The sequence below is a fragment of the Mesoplodon densirostris genome, chromosome X, assembly GCF_025265405.1.
Source record: "Mesoplodon densirostris isolate mMesDen1 chromosome X, mMesDen1 primary haplotype, whole genome shotgun sequence".
Lineage (NCBI taxonomy): Eukaryota > Metazoa > Chordata > Mammalia > Artiodactyla > Ziphiidae > Mesoplodon > Mesoplodon densirostris.
In genome coordinates this window covers 3,186,515-3,199,384 of record NC_082681.1, presented here as the reverse complement: position 1 = coordinate 3,199,384, position 12,870 = coordinate 3,186,515, and the positions used below count along the sequence as shown (strand labels likewise).

At 46.1% G+C, this 12,870-nt stretch overlaps 1 non-coding gene across 1 annotated transcript; it reads left to right on the top strand.

Annotated features, from left to right (window-relative positions):
• Nucleotides 1-336: 336 nt before the first annotated feature.
• On the top strand, nt 337-439 carry LOC132482840 (U6 spliceosomal RNA). The gene has a single exon (XR_009531002.1). It is a non-coding gene; the product is annotated as a U6 spliceosomal RNA (small nuclear RNA).
• Nucleotides 440-12,870: the final 12,431 nt, after the last annotated feature.

The window sequence follows — 12,870 nt, the reverse complement described above, 5'->3', positions numbered from 1 at the left end:
TCCTTTTCTCCTCTATTCCTGATTTCTTTTGATTAATCAAATCTTTCTGGCATTCTATTTTTTCTCTGCTGTTGGTTTGTTAGCTCTAATAACTGAGACCACTGGTTCTGCTCAGGAGCCCCCTCTTCCTGCACCATATTCTGGAAAGTACCTCCAGGCAGAAATGCAGGCTGCTCGTAGCAGTCACCACATTTGTTTTCCTTCTGATCACAGTCCTGCGCTGCCTGTTGGCCAGCAAGTCATCTATATCCTGAATAACCTTAGAGCTCTCTGGTGGACACATCTCTCTAAATTTTCCCATAAATGCATAGAGACAATAATAAGAGAGTGTGGAGCTTGCTTTGGCAGCACATATACTAAAATTGGAACGACACAGAGAAGATTAGCATGGCCCCAGCACAAGGATGACAAGCAAATTCGTGAAGCGTTCCATATGTAAAAAATAATAATAATAAGAGAGTGTGAAACCCTCGAGGAGTCCCTTGATATAAATATTAGACTTTTTCCATAAGCAAAAGCAAACAAGAATTTAGATTCATCTGCTAGAGGAACAAGAAAGAAAGAAAGAAAATGCAGGACAATGATCAGATACAGAAAAACTTGTGCAGACAATGGTACCAAAGTCAAAGGAGTTGTAGGAGTTAATGAAACAACAAATGTATTCTTTGAGCTCTTGTACAAATCTATGTAATGGTTGATTATTTTTACCAAATTTACCTTCCACTATGGGATGAATGTGTCTCCCCCAAAAATTCATATTTTGGGGACTTCCCTGGTGGCGCAGTGGTTAAGAATCCACCTGCTAGGGCTTCCCTAGTGGCGCAGTGGTTGAGAGTCCGCCTGCCGACGCAGGGGACACGGGTTTGTGCCCTGGTCTGGGAAGATCCCACATGCCGCGGAGCGGCTGGGCCCGTGAGCCATGGCCATTGAGCCTGCGCGTCTGGAGCCTGTGCTCCGCAATGGGAGAGGCCACAACAGTGAGAGGCCCACATACCGCAAAAAAAAAAAAAAAAAGAATCCACCTGCCAATGCAAGGGACATGGGGTCGAGCCCTGGTCTGGGAAGATCCCACATGCTGCAGAGCAACTAAGCCCGTGTACCACAACTACTGAGCCTGTGCTCTAGAGCCTGTGAGCCACAACTACTGAGCCCATGTGCCACAACTACTGAAGCCTGTGCTTAGAGCCTGTGCTCTGCAACAAGAGAAGCCACCGCAATGAGAAGCCCACACACCACAACAAAGAGTAGCTCCTGCTCTCTGCAACTAGAGAAAGCCCGTGTGCAGCAACGAAGACCCAGCGCAGCCAAAAATTAAAAATAAATAAATTAATTAATTTAAAAAATTCATATGTTGAAGCCCCAATCCCTGATGGGATGGTATTTGGAGGTGGAGACATTGGGAGGTAATTAAGTTTAGATGAGGTCATGGGGGGGCCCTTATAAGGGATTAGTGCCCTTAAGAGAAGAAGAAGATAGAGATCTCGATCTTTCCACCCAAAAGTGCATAGCAAAGGCTGTGGGAGAACACAGTGAGAAGGGAGCTCATGACAGGAAGTGAGCTCTCACCAGGAGCCACATCTGCTGGCATCTTGATCTAGGACGTCCAGCATTCAGCACTGTGAGAAATAAATGTCTATAGTTTAAGCACCCTGCCCCTGATCCCAGGTCTATGTTATTTTGTTACAGCAGCCCAAGCTGACTAAGGTATCTTTATTTTTTACTGGAAGTGTGGGAATTTAGGGGGTGAGTGCCTTTTAAAAATTATCCCTTGTTTTTTGAATTCTTTTATAACGTGTGTGTTATATTCCTTCTAGTTGAGCTCTTCACAAAGGATTTTGTTTTACACATGACTATGGCTTATCCCTTTAGTAAACTATTTGTCTTGTTTCTATATCTCGAATTTAACTAACATCTTTATTCTCTAGGGTTCAAAAGATGCAACAATTTGTTTCAGCTTGGGGTGCTTTTCCAGCATGGTGTGACATGACCACTTCTGTCATCCCCATTTCCTTTCAGAAGCCACAGAGTAACCAAATCAGGTGTTTTTCGCACCAGGAGCTACACAGACACTCCCTCTGGAGGACAGAATATGGCAGCCTCTAAGTTGCACAGCAAGCCCCTCTCCCCAGCAGGTTTGTGGTGATTCCAGAGGCAGTGAGAACACACATTCCTTGGTCAGAAAAAGTATCTGTGTGGGAACTGCAGAGGGAAAGGAACAGCAGCCAGTATTGGTGGGAAGCGAGACATTTCTCAGGAAGTTGCAGAATAAGCAGCACCAGTATCTGCCAGAAAAGGCAAGGATGGATTAGCCCCAGGAAAGGAGGAAATGTTATTGACACAGAGGTTCCCCACTTGCCTTGTCTCAAAGTCCCACGGTCTGTGAGCTTTGAGCCATCTGCCAAGTGTTTCCTAGTTGAGGGTCTTGCCCTCTAGGCTCTTCTGATTCTCTGGTCCCTGCAATTCCTGCCTCTTCCGATCTCTTTCTCCCAAATCCCTCTGCCTGGGAGTCTTCGGCTTCTTCAGATAAAGATATACAGGGTCTTTCTTCTTTTCTCCCCCTTACAGGTTGGCCAGAGTAGAGATCACTCCCTTTAGAGAGTTCCAACTGAGCAGCTGCCACTGCTTCATGCTGCCAAGTGCTTCAGCAACTTCTGGGGCTTTATTTATTTATTTTTTGGCTGCGTTGGGTCTTCATTGCTGCACATGGGCTTTCTCTAGTTGTGGCAAGTAGGGGCTACTCTTCGTTGCAGTGCACGGGCTTCTCATTGTGGTGGCTTTTCTTGTTTCGGAGCACAGGCCCTAGGCGTGTGGGCTTCAGTAGTTGTGGCTCACGGGTTCTAGACCGCAGGATCAGTAGTTGTGGCACACGGGTTTAATCGCTCCATGGCATGTGGGATCTTCCCGGACCAGGGCTCGAACCCATGTCCCATGCATTGGCAGGCAGATTCTTAACCACTGCACCACCAGGGAAGTCCACTTCTGGGGCTTTAAATGGTAATATCAGGTGGCCAGGAAGGCATGTGGATGACCTCAGAGTCCTGGGTAGCTTCACAATGGCATCAGCCTTGCTGACCATCTAAGTAGGAAGAGCTCATTTTCCTCTCACTGCGACAAGAAAAAGGTAGAATTATATTGCATTTTGCTGTCCTTTCCAGTACTGATGCCCAACAGCTTAACACCTTATTAATAACAGAGAGACAACAGGAAAATCTCTAAATGCTCGGAAACTAAACAACACACTTCTAAACAATCCATGGGTCAAAGAGGAAGTCCTGAGGGAAATTTTAAAAGTCTATTGAGCTGGATGAAAATAAAAATACAGCAGAGCCAAATGTGTGGGACAGCTAAAGCAGTGCTGAGAGGGAAATTTATAGCACTAAAATGCATACATTAGAAAAGACAATAAGTCTCAAATCAATAACCTGAGTTCCCACCTCAAGAGAGTAGAAAAAGAAGCACAAAAGGAACCTAAAGCAAGCAGAAGGAAGGAAACAATAAAGGTAGGACCAGAAATCAAGGACAATGGAAGCAGAAAATCAAATGAGAAAATTAATGAAACAAAAGATCAATAAAATTGACAAACCTTTAGAAGACTGACAAAGAAAAAAGGGAGGGACTTCCCTGGTGGCACAGTGGATAGGACTCCGTGCTCTCAATTCAGGGGGCCTGGGTTCGATCCCTAGTCAGGGAACTAGATTCCACATACATGCTGCAACTAAGAGTTCACATGCCACAACTAAGAAGCCCATGTGTCACAACTAAGGAACCCGCCTGCTGTATCTAAGACCTGGCACAACCAAATAAATAAATAAATATTTTTTAAAAAGGAAAGAAAGAAAGAAAGAAAAAAGGGAGAAGAAACAAATAACAAGTATCAGGAATGAAATAGGGGATATCACCATAGACCCTTCAGGCATCAAAAGGATCATAAGGAATTCTACCAATAATTTACATAAATGTGACAAGTTAAATATAAATGGAAATGGACAGGAACTTCCTTGGCAGTCCAGTGGTTAAGACTCCACGCTTCCACTGCAGGGTGCAGAGGTTCGATCCCTGGTTGGGGAACTAAGATCTCAGATGCTGTGCTGCATGGCCAAAAATAAAAGTAAAAAAAAGAAATTGAAATAGACAAATTCCTCAAAAACACGAACTACCAAATCTCACCCAATATAAAATAAATAATTTGAATAATCCTATAACTATTAAGGAAACTGAATTGATGACTTTAAATCTCCCCAAAAAAGAAACTTCTAGGGCTTCCCTGGTGGCGCAGTGGTTGAGAGTCTGCCTGCTGATGCAGGGGACGCGGGTTCGTGCCCCGGTCCGGGAAGATCCCACATGCCGCGGAGCGGCTGGGCCCGTGAGCCATGGCCGCTGAGCCTGCGCGTCTGGAGCCTGTGCTCCACAACGGGAGAGGCCACAACAGTGAGAGGCCCGCGTACCACAAAAAAAAAAAAAAAGAAAAAGAAAAAAAAAAGAAAAGAAACTTCTATTCATAGATGGTTTCACTGGAGAATTCTGCCAAACATTTAAAGAAGAATTAATATCCATTCTACACAATCTGTTCCAAAAAATGGAAGAGGAGAGAGTATTTCTTAATTTATTTTATGAAGCTAGTATTACTCTGACACCAAAATCAGACAAAGAACATTTAAAAAGAGAAGACTACAAACCAGTATCCATCATGAACATAGACCCAAAAGTGCTTAACAAAATATCAGTGAATGGAATTCAACAAAATATGGAAAGACATATACCATGACCAAGGAGAGTCTTATTCCAGAGATGCAGGCTGGTTAAATATTTGAAAATTAATCAGGAACTTCCCTGGTGGTCCAGTGGTTAAGCCTCCATGCTTCCACTGCACGGGGCACAGTTTCAATCCCTGGTCAAGGAACTAAGATCCCACATGCTGCCTGGCGTGGTCAAAAAAAAATTACAATATCATTTATATCATTTACAAGAGCTCAAAAAAATTAAATGCTTAGGTATAAATCTAACAAAACTTATATAGGACTTACATGCTGAAAATTACAAAAATCTCATGAAAGATCTAAATAGATGGAGAGACACAACTTGTTCATGTACTGGAAGACTCAACATAGTAAAGATATCAATTTTCCCCAAATTGACATGCAGATTTAATGCAATTCCTATAAAAATCCCAGGAAGATCCCTTATAAACAACAGTATTCTAAAATTTATATTGAAAGGCAAAGGAATTAGAATAGCTAAAATAGTTTTTGAAAAGCAGAATAAAATGAGAAGAATCAGTCTACCCAATTTCAAGACTTATTACACAGCTACAGTAATTAGGATGGCATGTTATTGTCAGGGGAAAGTAAAATATGAATGGAAGAGAAGGGAGACCCAGAAATAGACCTGCACAGATATAACTAACTGATTTTTGACAAACGTACAAAAGCAATTTAATGGAGGAAGGGTAGACTTTCAAGTTATTGTCCTGGGGCAACTGGACATCCAGAGACAAAAAAATAAACCTTGACCTACGTCTCACACTTTATTCTCAGAATTAACTCAAAATGGATCATGGACATAAATGTAAAACTTTTGGGGAAAAAAAAAAGAGAGAAAAACTTTGGAACCTAGGGCTAGGTGAAGAGTTCTTAGATTTGACACCAAAAGCGTGATCCATACAAGAAAACATTGATAAATTAGACTTCATTAGAATTTAAAAACTTTTGCTTTCTGAAAGACTCTGTTAAGTAAGAGGATGAAAAGACAAACAACAGACTGGGAGAAAATATTTACAAACCACATATCTGAAAAAGGACTAGTATCTTGAATATATAAAGAATTCAAGATCCAAAAGTAAAAACAAACAGTCCAATTAGAAAATGGGCAAAAGACATGAAAAGACATTTTACCAAAGTAGGTATACAGATGGCCGATAAGCACATGAAAAGATGTTCAACATCATTGTCCACTAGGGGAATGCAAACTACAATCATAATGAGATTATCACTACACGCCTGTCAGAATAGCTAAAATAAAAAATAGTGATAATGCCAAATGTCAGTAAGGATGCAGAGAACTGAATCACTCATACGTGCTGATGGGAATGCAAAATGGTACTGCCTCTCTGGAAAACAGTTTGGCGGTTTCCTATAAAATTAAACATGCAGCAACCATATGACCTAGCAATTGTAGTCCTGGGTATTTATCCTAGAGAAGTGAAGGCTTATGTTCACACAAAAATCTGTACATGAATGTTTATTGCAGTATGTCGTTCATTTGTAATAGCCAAGAACTGCAAAGAATTCAGAAGTCCTTCAATAAGGGGTGGTTAAACAACTGTAGTCCATCCACACCATGGAGCATTCAGCAATACAAAGGAAGGAACTAGTGATATGCTCAATAATTTGGAAGAATCTCCAGAGAGTTGTGCTCAGTGTAAAAAACCAATTCTGGGACTTCCCTGGCAGTCCAGTGGTTAAGACCCTGTGCTTCCAGTGCAGGGGGGCACTGGTTCGATCTCTGGTCGGGGAACTAAGATCCCACATGCCACATGGTGCAGCCAAAAAAACAAAACAAAACAGATCATGGCTACCCGGGAATAAGGAAGGGGTGGGGCCGAGGGAAGTGGGTGTGATTATAAAAGGGAACAGGAGGGAACCTCGTGGTCAATGTCAGTACCTAGTTGTAATATCACACTTTAATTTTGCAAGATGTTACCACCATTGGGGAACTAGGTGAAGGGGACAGGAGAGCTCTTGGTATTGTTTTTTTTTTTTTTTTTTTTTTGCTGTACGCGGGCCTCTCACTGCTGTGGCCTCTCCCGTTGCGGAGCACAGGCTCCGGACACACAGGCTCCGCGGCCATGGCTCGCGGGCCCAGCCGCTCCGCGGCATGTGGGATCCTCCGGGATCGGGGCACGAACCCGTGTCCCCTGCATCGGCAGGCGGACTCTCAACCACTGCGCCACCAGGGAAGCCCTTGGTATTGTTTTTGTTGTGGTTGTTTTTACAACTGCATGTGAATCTGCAATTATCTCAAACTGAAAAAGTTCAATATAAAAAATGGACAAAAGATTTAAATAGACATTTTACCAAAGAAAACATATGAGTGGATAATAAGCACATGAAAAGAAGCTCATCTTATTTGTCCTTCGGGAAACAATTTAAAACCAAAATGAGAGGACTTCCCAGGTGGTGCAGTGGTTAAGAATTCGCCTGCCAATTCAGGGGGCACAGGTTCGATCCCTGATCCCAGAAGATCCCACAAGCTGTGGAGCAACTAAGCCCTTGTGACACAACTGCTGAGCCCGTGTGCCACAACTACTGAGCCCACGTGCCACAATTACTGAAGCCCGCGCGCCAGGAGTCCGTGCTCCGCAACAAGAGAAGTCCCTGCAATGAGAAGCCCGCGCACCACAGCAAAGAGTAGCCCCTGCTCGCCGCAACGAGAGAAAGCCTGCACGCAGCAACGAAGACCCAACACAACCAAAAATTAATAAATAAATAAATTAATTAATTTTTAAAAATGAGATGTCACTTTACACCCACTGGAATGGTCAGAGCAAAAAACAATTGTTGGAGAGGATGCGGAGAGACTGGAACCCTCATCTATTGTTGGTGGTTGTGATTGTTCATTTTACGTGTCCACTTGGGTGGGCCCTGGAATGCCAGATATCTGGTTAAACATTATTTCTGGTGTGTCTGTGAGGGTGTTTCCAGAAGAGATGAACATTTGAATCGGTTAGACTGAGGACAGCAGATGGCCCTTCCCAATGGGGGTGGACCTCCACAAACCCCTTGAGGGCCTGAATAGAACCCAAAGACCCAGGGAGAATCTCCTCTCTCTGCCTGACTGCGAGCTGATGTCATTGGTGGTCTCTCCTGACCTTGGACTGGGATTTACACCATCAGGTCCCCTGGTTCTCAGGCCTTTGAAGTCAGACTGGAATTTATATCATCGGCTTGCTGACTTTAGATTGTGGGACTTCTGAGCCTCCATAATTGCATGAACCAATTCCTTATAATAAATCTCATGGTGTGTGTGTGTGTGTGTGTGTGTGTGTGTGTGTGTGTGTGTGTGTGTGTATAAAATCTCCTGTATTCCAGACATTGCAGACATAGTCTTCCTTACCTCCAGTGTGGACCAGCAGTCCAACTTCCCCTTGGTAGTCAGGATCAATGACCCCAGCCAGCACAGGAAGTCCATTCCTTGCCTGTTGATTCAGATGCATAAGGAGCCCAAGGTGTCTGAGTGACAGTTTTAACTTCCAGTTCAATGGAACCATTGCTGTGTTTCCTTGTGGAAGCCTCCGCCCTCTGGAGCTAAGACCTCTAGGCCAGCAGAGCATAATGCTGCAGAAACAGGAAGCAAAGCTTTTGCCCGTGGGTCACTGGGGGTAATAGAGAGAGTGGTGCCACCCCCATTTCCAGCCCCTGATGCCTGCACCGTGAATCCTGGCTGTGGGAAAAACAGCATCGTACACTGAACGCTGACTCTGAGTGTATACAGCCTTCTGGAGAACCTTGCCCCTGCACCAGAGGGTATCTCCACCTAGCTGGCACTGTAAGTGAGTCTGCAAGGGGCCCTTCCACCCATCTACCAAGCCAGCTGCCCTTTCCACAGTGGAAGTGGTCCAATGTAATCAACCTGTCACCAGGGAGCTGGCTGATCAGTCTGGGGATTGGTACCATATTGGGACTCGGTACTAGTCTCTGTTGTTGGCAGATTGGGCACTCAACAGTGGCCATAGCCGGGCTGGACTTGGTGAGTGGAAGTCCACGTTGCTGCACCTTCCATCATAGAATGAATACCATATGCACTAATATTTAAAGTGCTTTCGTTTGGTAAATTATCTTGCTTCTTGCTTATTTTATTGAATTTAGGTCAGATTGAGAACAATTTACTTTCAGGGAATAATGTCTATCATCTCAACTGTTTTAATGTTTTATGTTAATAAATCTCATGGTAGCAAAGCAATGATATATTGTCAGGAATGGAAGAAGAGTTTTTAAAGTAATTTTCACAAGCTCAGGATATTCGTTTTACACTTTTCTCTAAAATGAAGCAAGTGATGCTGTATTTTCAAAATTCATCTTCAATCTTCCTTTTTTTCATGATTTTTTATAATTTGGTTGCACTGGGTCTTAGTTGTGGCAGGCGAGCTCCTTAGTTGTGGCACGTGGGCTCCTTAGTTGTGGCATGGAAACTCTTAGTTGTGGCATGCATGCGGGATCTAGTTCCTTGACCAGGGATCGAACCTGGGCCCCTTGCATTGGGAGTGAGGAGTCTTATCCACTTCGCCACCAGGGAAGTCCCTTCAGTCTTTCATCAATAGTCAGTTCCAACAAATTATCCTGTAAAATTGTAGTCAAATTTAAAGAATCTTTTAGAGAAATGCAAATCAAAACTACAATGAGGTATCACCTCGCACTGGTCAGGATGGCCATCACCAAAAAGTTGACAAATAGGGAATTCCCTGGTGGTCCCTTGGTGAGGACTCAGGTCTTTGCTCCAGAGATAATCTATATTTGCATCTGGCAGACAGTTGGGTCACTAGAAATCCCGGATTTCCTTAATCCAGTTTCCAGGGATCTAAATAGCTCAGATCTTGAGTACAGTCCCTTACAGGACAGAGCTGCAATCTTTTAGAGGGCTATTCTAGTTCCACCTTACACTTACTCCTAGACCTTTGGGTCTTTAACCCAAAGCATGAGGTGCCATCTCTTTGGTGGGCCCTGAACTCCAAGTTTTGATCCCCTGCCACATAAGTCTGTCAACAGCTGTGCTCAGCTTCTCAGACTCTCAGCTGCCTCTCCTGGACTCAGCAGGTGGCCTTAGGGTATAAGTCCCCTTAAATGCTGAGCTCACATCTCTTTCACTTTCCTCCTTCTTCCATATTTTGGGCTCAATTCTTCACCACCGGTTATCACTTGGACATTTTCAAGCAAATGTTTTTCATACTTTGTTGAGCTTGTCTACTTGTTCTCAATGAGAGCTGTGGTTCAAATTGCTTATTCTATCATCGCTGGCCACAGAAGTCATTCAGCACCATGATTTGAGGCTCTCTTTATGTCAGTGGGTCTACATGTAAATCTTTTTTTGTCTGTTTGTTTGTTTCGTTGGTTGTTTCTTTTTGTTTTGTTTTGTTTTTTTGCGGTACGCGGGCCTCTCACTGTTGTGGCCTCTCCCGTTGCGGAGCACAGGCTCCGGACGCGCAGGCTCAGCGGCCATGGCTCACGGGCCCAGCCGCTCCACGGCACGTGGGACCAGGGCACGAACCCGTGTCCCTCTCTGCTGCAGACTCTCAACCACTGCGCCACTAGGGAAGCCCGTAGAAGGCAGATTTTAGAGGCCAGTGGGTGGGGAGGAGTGAATGGTGCCTTCAAGCCGAAAGATGCAAACAAACCCATCCCCAAAGCCCCTCTCAGGATGTGATTCCTGACACCACCCCTGTTACCAGTTTCTCCATCAGCCTAGATCCAATCAGGAAGCAGAAATGATGGCAGGTCCTTCCCTAGCGCTCTGCACAAGCCTGCCAACACCTTGATCCTGGACTTCCAGCCTCCAGAACTGGGAGACAATTCATTTCTGCTGTGTAAGCCCCTCAGCTTGTAGTCCTTTGCTACAGCAGCCCCACAAACTCATAGAGCCCCTAAGCCTGGAAGGAAGGGAAGGGGCTGCGACTCCTCAAACTTAGCAGCTTGGACAGGGGCCCTGATCAGTGACGCTCAGTGTCTGAGTGGGGGCAGAGCCTAGCTAGTGCTGGGGTCTCTGAGCTCAGAAACGAGCCCCAGGGGGCGGGGACCCAGACCTGTGAGGAGGACGGGCACTGGTTGCCTGGTGTTGGTGTCTCAGAAGTGGGATGCAACAAAGCTGTTTTTGTAAGTGTTGGGAAATCTGAAAATTGGATTCAGCTGGTGCCATGCAAACGAGCTGCTGACAGCTAGGATGAAGAGGACTCACGAGGGTGATGCTCCCAGGAAGGCGCACATCCCTTCTTCCTCTTCTGGCCTTGCAGTCTCCCTCTAACACCCTGTGAGGGCAGAGCCTAGGATGGGGCCAGCTGGCAAAGTGGGAATGTGGTTTGCAGAGCCTCTGCTCAGGCATCAAGAAGCAGAGGACAACAAAGTGGGTTGGGACTCAAGAGACAATGGCTTAATACCCGGCCCAGCCATGTTCCTTCTAGGGCATACACCCCCAAAAACGGACTGCGTAGATCCACTGTACCCAGAATAGCCAGAGCTGGAAACAACCCAAATGTCCACCAACAGGCAAATGGATGAGCGAATTGCGGTGCATCCACACGATGGATACTCCCCAGCAATGAACGGGAGGGAAGACGTCACAAGAGGGGCTGTCTCTGGAGCAAGGTGTTGGCTGGGTAGGGGCATAGAGGGGCTTTCCGCAGTGACGCAAATGTTCTGAGTGGTGAACTCAAAAGTGAAAAATGCAGGTGTGCACTTTATGTCATGCGTGCTAACTCCCAACAATGACATTTTTGGGGGATTTTTAGGGCAGTGAAATTACTCCGTATGATACTGTACATTTGTCCAAATCCATAGAACATACAACGCCAAGAGTGAACGCTAATGTAAGCTGTGGACTTCAGTTAATGAAAACGAATCACTACCGGATCATCACTTGTAACAAATGTAATACGTGAATAATGAGGGAAACCGCTGAGGGACGGGACTGAGGGACTCTGTGTGGGAACTCTCTACTCTGCTCAGTTTTTCTGTAAACCTAAAATTGCTCTTAAAAACAAGTATGCAGCCCAGGGCAGACATGGCAGCTCCATCTCAGCAGGACCCCAGGCTCTTTTTATGTTGCTGCTCTGCCATCCTCAACAGCCAAGTTCCATTCAGCGGTGCAAGATGACTCTCCTCTCAGGCTGGGGAGGAGATGGAGCCGGGCAGGGAAGGGCACACTGTGCTTCTTTAAGGGCACAGCCCAGAGGTTGCCCCTGCATTCACATTCCACTGGCCCTACCTAGATGCAAAGGAGCCTGGGAGATGTATCTTCAGCTGAGCGAAATTCTATTGTTATGTAACAACAAGAAGACAGGTATTGGGGACAAGAAGCAGATGCTGCTGCAGCTGATTAAGTGGGGCTGATGAGCGTAGACAGCTCTTGAGGGGCGGTGCGGTCAATAGGGGCAGAGAAGCGGGGCAAGAGCTGGAGGGGTGCGTGGTGTTAGTAGTGGGTGTTTTTAGTGATGGAGGCTGTTACAGCTGCCCATGGAACTGATCAACAGGGACAGAAAAATTAGAGATACAGGAAAGGCAAGGAAGGCAGAGCAGGAGAACAATCGTTGATGGGTCCTGGTGGGGCGGGACCCAGTGCCTGGGTGGTGGGCTGACCTCAGACTTCCGCTCACCCACAGGGGCCAGAGGATAGAGCGTGCGGGTCTGGGGCTGGGGCTGGGCGGGGGTGGGGGAGGGGACAGATTTGATGGTGGTTCCTAGTGGCTCAGTTAAAGATGAAACCAAGGCCTCGGCTGAGTGCAGAGGGCAGGGGCTGGGGAGAGGTGCGGGAATCCGGCCTGGGAAAGCCAGGGAGTGAACCGACGCAGAGATCCCCAGGGTAGGCTGGCTGTCCCTGTGGGTCCACTTGCGGTTTTTGGTCATTGGTTTAAAGCACGCTTTACTGCTTTAGTGGGCTGGGCAGCCCAGGGAGCATTACTCCCCTGGGGCCCGAAGCTGCGGGAACAAGGGGCCCAACCGTGGTGAAAGCCTAGAGCTCAGCTCCCCTGGAGGCCAGTGGCAGCGAGGAGCAGGCAGCAGGGCCCCGCGGAGAGGCGGGCCTGGCGGGGCAGGTGGACTGCAGTGTGGAACACGGTAGGGGACAGGGTGTTTGGTAAAATGACAACAGCTCCTCTTTGTTTCCAGG